Source organism: Cupressus sempervirens, chromosome 1 (assembly GCF_028749045.1).
Source record: "Cupressus sempervirens isolate cs-2001-9-10 chromosome 1, ASM2874904v1, whole genome shotgun sequence".
NCBI classification, from domain to species: domain Eukaryota; kingdom Viridiplantae; phylum Streptophyta; class Pinopsida; order Cupressales; family Cupressaceae; genus Cupressus; species Cupressus sempervirens.
Window position 1 is genome coordinate 380,724,501 of NC_143118.1, and position 10,589 is coordinate 380,735,089.

The 10,589-nt window shown below is 32.4% G+C and overlaps 1 pseudogene; it reads left to right on the forward strand.

Moving 5' to 3' along the window:
• The first annotated feature begins 3,539 nt into the window (after positions 1 to 3,539).
• On the forward strand, positions 3,540 to 5,131 carry LOC149577852 (GDSL esterase/lipase At5g03810-like; annotated as a pseudogene).
• Positions 5,132 to 10,589: the final 5,458 nt, after the last annotated feature.

Consider the following 10,589-nt stretch of genomic DNA (forward strand, 5'->3'; position numbering starts at 1 on the left):
TATTAATTAAGAATTATTCTTAATTTGAATGTTTATCATGTTTTATTTCAAATTAGTGATAAGTGGTAAATATTTTATATCGTATTGTCAATAATATAATATAAATTTTTCTTGTAACTCCTTGTGATCTAAGAAATGAACCTTAAAACATTACTTCTAATATAAAATTTTATTTAAACATTAGTTAAAGTCAATAGAATCGAGATGCCATAGAAGAGCTCCCCTACAACAAATAAATCCTCCAAATCAATAGCAAACATCTTTTTCCACTTACGACCTTTGATTCCCATCTTTAGAAAATGCATACAAATCCCAAAGGATTTTCACCTCGACTTCTTTCTTTGCACTAGTAGGCATGGGAAACGCTTTGGTTGACACTAAAAATACTTTTTTTTAAAGAATTTTTTTTAGTTTTTTTATTGTTAAAATGAGGCCTTCCATGACTTATCACGCTTATAGTAAAAACTAAAGAAAAATAAAAATAGTAGGGACTCCAATCTATAATGCAATACCACTTCCAAAAATTAATTTAATCCAATGATCTTTCAATTATTAGAGGACTTGTGTAAAGTATCAATTTTTTTGAATCTTGGGATGCATTTTCCAATGTGGACATTTCAGTTATGTGTGCACATATATTTGGACCATTTCAAAATTTTCTTTAAAAAAATACATAAAAGTCTATAAGAATAGAAACAAAATGATTGAAAATCAAATATAGATATTCTTTTTGAGTTGGTCTAATTGAAAGCATATTCACAATGAATCAACCAATCTAGATTTCAAACAACTTTCTGCATAAATTTCTCAATCTCTTTCTAACTCATGCTAATTTGCAATAGTTTTTATGATTTCACCAAAATTATTGGTGTGATTATTTTCTAGGTTTACAAAACAAGACATCACTATAATTTGTGAGACAAGGTTGTCTCAAAGGAACTCTAATTTAGATGAAAAAGAATCTTGACCAAATATCTTGAAAAAGAGTATAGAAGAATAATTATAACCCAAAACTTGGGTAAGTGCAAGAAGTTGGGTCTCACTTTTGGACAAAAAGTGGAAGTGTTTTTCCTATTTTAAAATTTCTCGTGAATTGATGTCAAAACTTGAGACATTTAGACATTGAATATTAAAAAAAATTAGAAATAAAAATTATATTGCTTGGAATCTACTTTTTGAGTATGTAGCCTATTTGTATACCCATACGGTAGTTTTTTTTGGTATGGATCTTTAAAAACCACTTTTTCAAAATGCCTATTTTAGGACCATACCACACTTGTGTGCATACAATATAATTTGACACAAATAAATAATTTTTTTGTAAATCCTTTCAATGGAAGTTACCTAACACACCAAAGGTTGATGATAATAATTTTCCTTAGTTTTTAATTGAATAATTTTTTTGTTAATAATTTTTAATTGTCTATAAATGTAAATTTTAAAACCTCTTGTGTATGGACACCATAATTTGATCAAAATTTCACTTCTTTCAAAAAAAAAAAATTTGCATGTAGGTTGACATAAAATAAAAAAGTTATTACAGTTTTAGTGAACCTCGCTAGTTTACATTTAGGTATAATCTTTGATTAAAAAATAATGCAAAAATAGTAAATAAAATTATAACACTATAAAATTTATATTTATGAAATCAGGAAAGTGAGAACTCTAATGAGTTTTTGTTTTGTAAAAAGAATTTGATCGGGAAGACCCTCTAAAAGTTATGGCAAAGCATGAATTTGTCAGTTCAATGCCTTAGCCAAAACTTGAGAGTTCAAGTCATAGGCTTGGTCTCACGAAGCCTATACCGAACCAAAATCTGAGGCAAGAGAAAAAAAATCCCGTCCCATGTTGTAAGAAACAAGCACCCATTATTTGAAATTCAAAAACTAGGTGTCCATTTTGGGAAAAGTTAAATTGGTAAAAAAATTGAATATTTAAAAAACGGGCACCTAATTTTCGAAAAACATGTACCCATTTTTTTTTTTTTTAAATGGATGCCCATATTTAAAAAATTAATTTTTTTTATTTTTTTTAAAAATGTACCTACTTTTTGAAAATAAAAAATGGGCAACAAATTTTTTTAAAAATGGGTGCCCATTTTTTGAATTTTAGATTGGGCACCCAAGCCTAATACGGGTGCCTGTTCTTCAAAAAATGGGTGCCCATTTCTGAAAGATCATGATCTCAATCTGTGGACTTTTGTAGAATTGAGACCCAACTTCTTGCTTCTACCTACTTGTACAATTGCAAAAATATAATGAATAATAATAAAATGGTTAGGTTTCTAATGGATGATAATTAGAAATCACTCATTAATAAAAAATGGGGGACTTGATAATGGAGAAAACCATAACACAGGTAGTGAAAAAGCAATTGTACCATTAGTGGATGTGCATAAGGGTTTTCTCTATCGAGTACAAGCAAATCTATATCCATGTCAAGAGGAATAGACATCTTAAGGGATTTAGTTATGTGTAACTCTAAGGATAGTTACAAGACTTGCATTTGGATAAGGACTTTGAAGTTTGTATCTAATCTACTATTCGAGTCCTTAGAAATTTGATATTATTCTATATTTTATGAGTCAGATTACTTGGCATAGAGTGAGAGTTTCATTGGGAAAACTTGAGTTTCTTGCAAGAATTTTCTAGTACCGAATCTAAAAATATTTCTCCTCTTTGACATTTATATGCTACTCTTAAATTTCTAGTGATTCTACTTGTGTTGACAAGATATCAGATCCAAGGAATAATAAAAAGGGTTGTAGCCCACAAAACTTCCCGTTGAACGTCGTATTGTGGAAACCCTTGCAGTGACATTGTAGATTGAGATCATATGATTAAGGAGTGCATTAAATTAAAAAAAGATAGTTGTCGGTAGAATTGTGTGACCATTTTTGTGCTTATGTCCGTTGGATGTATAAAACTTCAAGTACCAATGAGTAATAACAACTTTTATTTTTAACTATTTTTTTGTTAACAAATTTAAATTTATTCCTTACTCTTTTTTCCAAAAGCCAATAACAAAGTAGCAGAATTACAATTTATAGAAAAATCTATATATTTAGATAAAAAAAAGGTTGAAAATTAATTATTCCTATACATCAAAGTAACAATTGTACGTCATCACCCTCCTTTAGAGGTCAAACAAAGAAGTAACTCAACCTCCACGAGAAATAAATGATAACATATATGGTATAATTCCTTTTGCAGTTAAAAACTAACCTGGCTTTAAAATCAAGGCTTAGGTTAGAGAATCATCCCACTTCCTACCAACCTAAATAGACATCAATTTTTTCTTGGTAAGAATATGGACAAAGGAGTTGTGTAGAAGTCCAGTAAAAGACGAATTAACCGAGTTTATAAAGTTTTTTGAGAGTGTACGACAGTTACCGTACTTTGCAAGGCAGTAAATGAGCATTGCAATGTAAATATTGAGGAGAAATCACTGCCATTTACGTGCTTATTATTTTTTGACAAAACGGACTTTATGTCACTTACTTATATATCAGACGTTAGACCGTATATCGCTGGAAAGAGATGGATAATTTATTGATAGCGGCAATTCTTGTATTGATTGCAGGCCCATCTGTATATTCTGCAGTAATCCCTGCATTAATATCGTTCGGAGATTCTACAGTTGACGCAGGAAATAACAATTATCTCCTCACATTAGCAAAGAGCAACCATCCTCCCTACGGACGAGATTTCCCTGGGAAAAAGCCAACTGGTCGATTTTCCAATGGATTCATAGCGATAGATTACGTCGGTATGGCTATCTGATTCATATTGGGATTTTCCTCTTCTTGTAATTCAATGACTTAAAAGTAATTTCAATTATATTTTCTTTGCCTTAATTTTGTGTTATCCTTCGTAGCATCCATGCTTGGACTGGGCTTTGCAACGGTCGCTTATTTGGACCCGGATGCTAAAGGAGTTAACATTGTTAGAGGAGTTTCATTTGCTTCTGGAGGATCTAGTTTATACCATGGCACTGCCAAAATTTATGTCACTAATTCGCGTGTTTCATTACTATGAGAAATCATATTACTTAGAAACTGATTAAACTTAGTCCATCTACAAAGTGTCTTAAGTCTAGAAGATCAGTTAAAGCTCTACAGACAATACAGAGAGGATTTAGCCGACGTAGTGGGCGCTGCAAACGCCTCGAGAATTCTATCGGGCGCTATTTATCTGATAAGAATCGGGAGCAGTGACTATCTTAACAACTACTACGTGAACGTAATTCTTCAGATTGAATATAATCGCAGGCAGTACAGAGAACATCTGCTCAATCTTTTGTCGAGTTTCTTAGAGGCAATTTCTTCAAACAGAGACTTCTGTCATGTTTTCTAAGCTGTAGAATTGTACTCCAATGTCGTTATGAAGTTATCATGTATTTATTGTCATGTGTTCAAATGCAGGAGCTTTGAAAGTTGGGTGTACGTAGAGTGGCGGTGGCATCTCTTCCTCCGTTTCGCTGCTTGTCGTCGCAAATAACACTGTACGGTCTCAGAAAGGAGACTTGTGTTGAGAAACTTAACGAAGAGGTGATGATTTTTAATTCGGAAATGCTGAAACTATTGCAGATGTTTAATGGAATAGATGGCATAAAGATTGCCTATTTAGACATTTTCTCCCAGCTCTATGACGCTGCAAGATTCCCAGCGAAGTATGGTGAGATATGTGAACGTCATCTTTACTTAGGACTTCTTTTGTTCTAACTACATATCTTGTCGTGTTCAACTCTGATCGTTCGTGTAAATAGATAGATATAAAATAATGTTCAATTGTTTATATCAATAAATCCATCATTCCATAATCTATCGAATGAAAGAGAGCTGTAAAGAAATATGGATCATGAAATACGATAAGAATCTTCTTAAAATAATCAGTGAGCATTAATATATATTTTCTATTGTTGTTGAAATGGTATAGGGTTTTTAGAAGGGCAAAGAGGATGTTGTGGAACAGGGCTTCTGGAAGCATCGATCTTGTGTAATGAACTGAGTATTGGCACATGTGCAGACGCTTCAAAGTATGTATTTTGGGACAGTTTCCATCCATCAGACAGAATGAACTATCTTGTCACAAAAACACAGCTTCCCAAAGCTCTCCAGCAATTGTTATGACATCTTCTATTATCTACTATGGTTATAATTCATTTCGTACAATATTTATTCATTCAAACACTCCCACAAAGCTTGCCAGATTCTGTATGAAAAATTTCCACATCTATTGATTCTTTGTTTTCAGATGCTTGCTAGAAACGTTTGTGAAACTGTCTAATCAAGTACAAGATTCCTCATCGATTAGGATTGAAAATTTTATTGATTCTATGTCTTCAATTCATGTTTAATCGCATACGCAGCTCACAAATGTGTAGATGGAACTTATAAAGATGATTTTTTTACTATAGGTCACCAAATTATTTACTGGTGAAGTATTTAATTATACTATTATTAGACATAACTAATGAATAGTATGAGCATAACAATTCAAGACAATTGTGCAACAACAAAAGCCCCCACTTTCTTTGCAATAACCAAAAAAAAAATGAACATGATCATTGAATTACTTTTTTTAATAGATGGTAGGGAGAGCTCCCTCAAATCAAATATTGATGTCTTCATCTCAACTGGAGTGCTTTTATCCATCAGCAAACTAAGTGTGATGAAACATTTCCCATGCAGGTTCTACAATTCGCCTATGAAGAACTCAAACAGAATGTTGAGATAAATGTGAGCTTTGTATTTTTGAAACAATTGCGGGTTCTCCTAAAAAAATGGGTTTGCAAGAACATGATCTGAAAATAAATGAAGAATACATTCCTCTATAACCAATCAAAAACAAACAAAAAAATGACAGAATTGTTAAAATCTACTGAAATGCAAACGATTGTAAAAATCACAACCAAGCGGAGAAAACCACTTCCAAGCCCGATCCCTACAATAGCAAGCACAGAAAGCCCTCAGTTTTTTAGCATCGGCAAAGGATAGTCGTAAAGTCTTTTATTCCCTACAAAAGAGCTCACATTGAATCTTGGCAGAGCTCCCTCAATTCAAATACAACAATTATATATTAATAGAAATAAAAGAGAACAATTTCAGCTCATTACATCTAGAAGAAACAAATATTATCACCTAGCAAAATAATACTTAAAAAATCATCTAACTAGTGATTTGATCACACACTAATTTTACCATACTATTAAAGTCACCACTATACTGTTAAAGCCATCACTATTAAAAACAAACCTACCAATATTAATTACTAACATCTTATGCCTTAAAGTAGAAAGGGAAAAGATCCAAAGATAAACATCATAAGAACTCATAAAACCATCGAAGAGTTTAGCTTTACAAAAGAAACAGGAAAAAATAGTAAGAATGTTTCAAAACCTTTATACCAGGAAACTCATTTATCTTTATCAATAGCCTTCCAATTGTTGGTGAGACATTTGATCTCTTTCTTGAAGTAGTCTTATTTTCATTTGAATTATCCTCTTTTCTTCCTTTCTAAGTGTTACTATCCTCCCTTGAATTATCTTTAACGACATCAATGAAGGAGCTCTCCTTGTCCTAGTTATTTTTTCACAATTTAGAAAGGAGGCTTCTTGATTGGGGCTTTTCTTTTGGGATGAGTTCGATCAAGCATGGCTTCCTTGAAAGAAACTAAGGACAAGGGTTTCTCCTTAGCTATAGCGTGAATGATTTTACTTGAAATCTTAGAAATGAGAGTCCTCTTAGAGCTTTCAGGTATGGTTTCACTGCTAAAAGCTCAATTTTCTATAGAGACTCTTATATACTAAATGTGTTTATCGACTCCTAATAGGGTCCATCCTCTAACAAGGAATAAATATATCAATATATCTTTGTGTGCATCATTCCCATTAGGGTTTTCTCTCTGATCAAGGGTTTCCCTAGTTAACCAATCTAGTGTAATTGTGTATATGCATCTTGTTATGGTTGTTGTTTACTTTGATTGAATGGTTAAGATTAATTAAGGTTGGATATTTGATTCACCCCCACTAGTTATCTTGGTGGACTACCGTTTCTAACAATTCGTATTAGAGCATCGGGTCCTTGATGATAAAGTTTAACAACTTTGGGAGATCCATGACAAACATATTTAGAAAGGTTAGTCTAAAGTTTGATAGAACAAATTATGACAGCTGGAAGGAAAAGATGAAGACACATCTGCTATGTATGGGTCCAAGATATTGGATCTTGTCAAAATCAAAAAAGATAATTATTGTTGAAAGTGCTTTGGAAACTTGTATCAAGGATGAGAGAGAACTTTTCATGTGTGAAATGAGAGATAGATAAGCATTATTGCCCCCACTTCTTGAAATTGAGTACAACTAGGTAAAAACACTTGATACTTCTGATAAGATTTGGAAAGCTTTGGAAAATAGTTTTGAGGGTGATAAACATTCTAAGAAATTGAGGCTACAAAGCTAGATTTGTACATTTCAAGATGCTAAAATGATGGAAGATGAATCTATAAGAACATATGTAGGAAAAATATCATAAATTACTGCAGGTATCAAATCTCAACGAGGAACCAAGGAAGATGATGAGGTGATCTGGAAGACATTGAAGAGCTTAATGCCATCATTTAAGTAAGAATTTTAAATGATACAGTTCTTGATCTCTTATACAAAAGATTTCACAGAGAAAACTTTCCTTGGGAGATTAGAAGTAGTTGAGAATGAGCTTAGCTAGTCCAAAAAACTATCTAGAATAGAGACAACTTTCAGTGCCCTAAACATTCAACCTAGTTTATGAAGAAGAAAAAGTGCTAAAGGAGATTTTGCTAGCAGTAGAAGATTTGATGAGGAAAGAAAGATAGAAAGAGTAGCCCTTTTGGTAAGAAGAGAAAAAGATGGTAAGAAAATCTTTAACTGTTGGACTTGTAATGAGTTTGTTCATTATTCATCTAAGTGTTCTAAAATAGAGAAAAAGTATAAAGGAAAGTTCAAACCTAGAAGAGATAGAGATTGTTTGTGTGCTAATGAAGAAGATGATTCTAATGAAAAAGTAGTAAGTGCTAGTGATGATGAAATATGATTTGTAGCTATTAAAGAAGAAAGTCTAGAGAAAATGGCCTTGGTATCACAAGCTGAAAAGATATCTGATTGGATAATTAGCAGTGGTTTTTCACATCATATGACTGGTGATATGAACGAGTTTGTTGACTTCAAAAGTTTTGATGGAGGCATTGTCAGAGTTGGAAACAATTCAGCTTGCCATGTTAAAGGTATTTGATCTATAACTCTTGAAGGTAAGACTAACACTAAGGATGTATATTTTGTTGATGGTTTGAAACACAATCTTTTGAGTGTTGGACAACTAGTAGATAAAGGTTATTAGCTATAGTTTATAGAGAAGACATGTATGATCAGAGACAAAGATGGAAAGGTAATTAGAACAAGAACCAAATCTAGAGGTAATGTATTTCGGGTGAATCCCACTGAAATGACATGTTTGGTTACAAAGGTAGATGAAAGTTGGTTATGGCACAAGAGATTTTGTCATATAAACGATGGAAACATTGTGAAAACTAGTAGTATGTTTGCAACTAGAGATTTTCCTAAGATTGTAAAACCTACTAACACAATTTGCAAGGAGTGTGTATTGGAAAAACATACTAGAACTTCTTTTCCTAGCAAGAATTTTACTACTAAAACAAATTTGGAGATTGTGTATATAGATCTTAGTGGTCATACAAGGACAAAAGGATTCCATGGTGAAAGGTAATTCATGATTATTGCTGATGAATTTTTTAGAATGATGTGGGTTGCATTTCTTAAAGAAAAATTTGAGGCATTTGATAAGTTCAAGATATTCAAGAATAGAGTTGAGAATGAATTAGGTATGAAGATTAAATATTTAAGATCAAATAGAGGAGGAGATTTTACTTCAAATGTGTTTAATATCTTTTTTGAAGCTAATGTAATCAAGAAGTAGTTTTGAGCTCCTAGAATACCTGAACAAAATGGCATTGTAGAAAGAAAAATTAGGTCAGTAATAGAAGCAACAAGAGCTATGTTAGCTGAGAATGATGTATCCAATATTTTTTGGAGTGAAGCTATGAATACAATAGTATACACTATGAATAGAGTATAATTAAGGAAAGACACAAACAAGACCCCTTATGAACTATGGTTTGGTCACTCACCTATAGTTAAGTATTTCAAAAATTTTGGCAACAAATGTTATATCAAAAGAGATGATGATGTTGGTGAATTTGATGCTAGAAACCTATGTTCTTGTGTCAAGAATAGAAGTAGTGAGGTTATTCTTAGCCTATGCAGCACATAAGAAATTCAAAGAGTATAAGATGGATGTCAAGTTAACATTTCTTAATGGAGAACTTGAAGAAGAGGTATACATAGAACAACATGAAGTTCTTCCTTTAACAGATGACAAGGACATGGTATACAGATTAAAGAAAGTATTGTATGGCTTAAACAAGCACCCAGAACTTGGTATGCAAGCTTGGACAAGCATTTGACAAAACTTGGATTTGGCAAAGGTATGGCAAAAAATAATCTATACTAGAAAGAAATAGATAATGGATTGATGATTTAGGTAATATTTGTTGATGATATCATATTTGGAGGAGATGATAATGAGAGTGATAAGTTTACAGAAGAAATGAAGAAAGAATTTGAAATGAGTATAATAGGAGAGATGAAATACTTCCTAGGATTATAGATTGTGTATGATAAAGAAGGAATCTTTATTTCTTAGACTAAGTATTTGAAAGATCTATTGAAGAGGTTTGGTTTGGAAACATGTAAACCAGTTGGAACACCTATGGTAACTAGACATAAGTTATCTACAAAATATGAGACACATAATGTTGAGTAGAAGAAGTACAGATCTATGATTAGATGATTGTAATATCTGACTCACGAAAGGCCGAATATAGAAAATACAACTAGAATTTTTGACAGATTTTAACTTGATCCCAGAGAAGCACATTATTTAGATATCTGAAGGGAACATCAAAGTTTTGATTTTGGTATGAAAAATCTAATGATTTCACTTTATATGCTTATATTGATGTTGATTGGGCAGGAAATATGGATGATAGAAAGAGCACTAGTGGTGGAGCTTTCTTTCTTGGAGGAAGATTGGTTTCTTGATTAAGAAAGAGGTAGGACTCTACCTCATAGAATACATCAGAGATAGAATATGTTGTAGCAACAAACAATTGTAATCAAGTTGTTTGGATGAAGCAAATGTTGAAGGATATAAGGATAGAGTTCAGTGAACCTATTGTCATACATTGTGATAACACAAGCATAGTGAATATATCTAAGAATCCAGTGTTGCATTCTAAAACTAAGTACACTTCTATCAAATATCGCATGTTGAGAGAGAAAGTTGTAGAAAAGGAAGTCAGATTGGAGTATGTAAGCACCAAAGAGCATATTGTAGATATTTCCACCAAGCCTCTTCCCAAAGAGAATTTTGAGTATTTGTGGCGTATGCTAGAAGTTATGCCCCTACCTACATAAGAGTAGATGATGCAAGAGTGCATCAGTCTAGTGATCTAGAGCACTATTGTTTTTTTGGA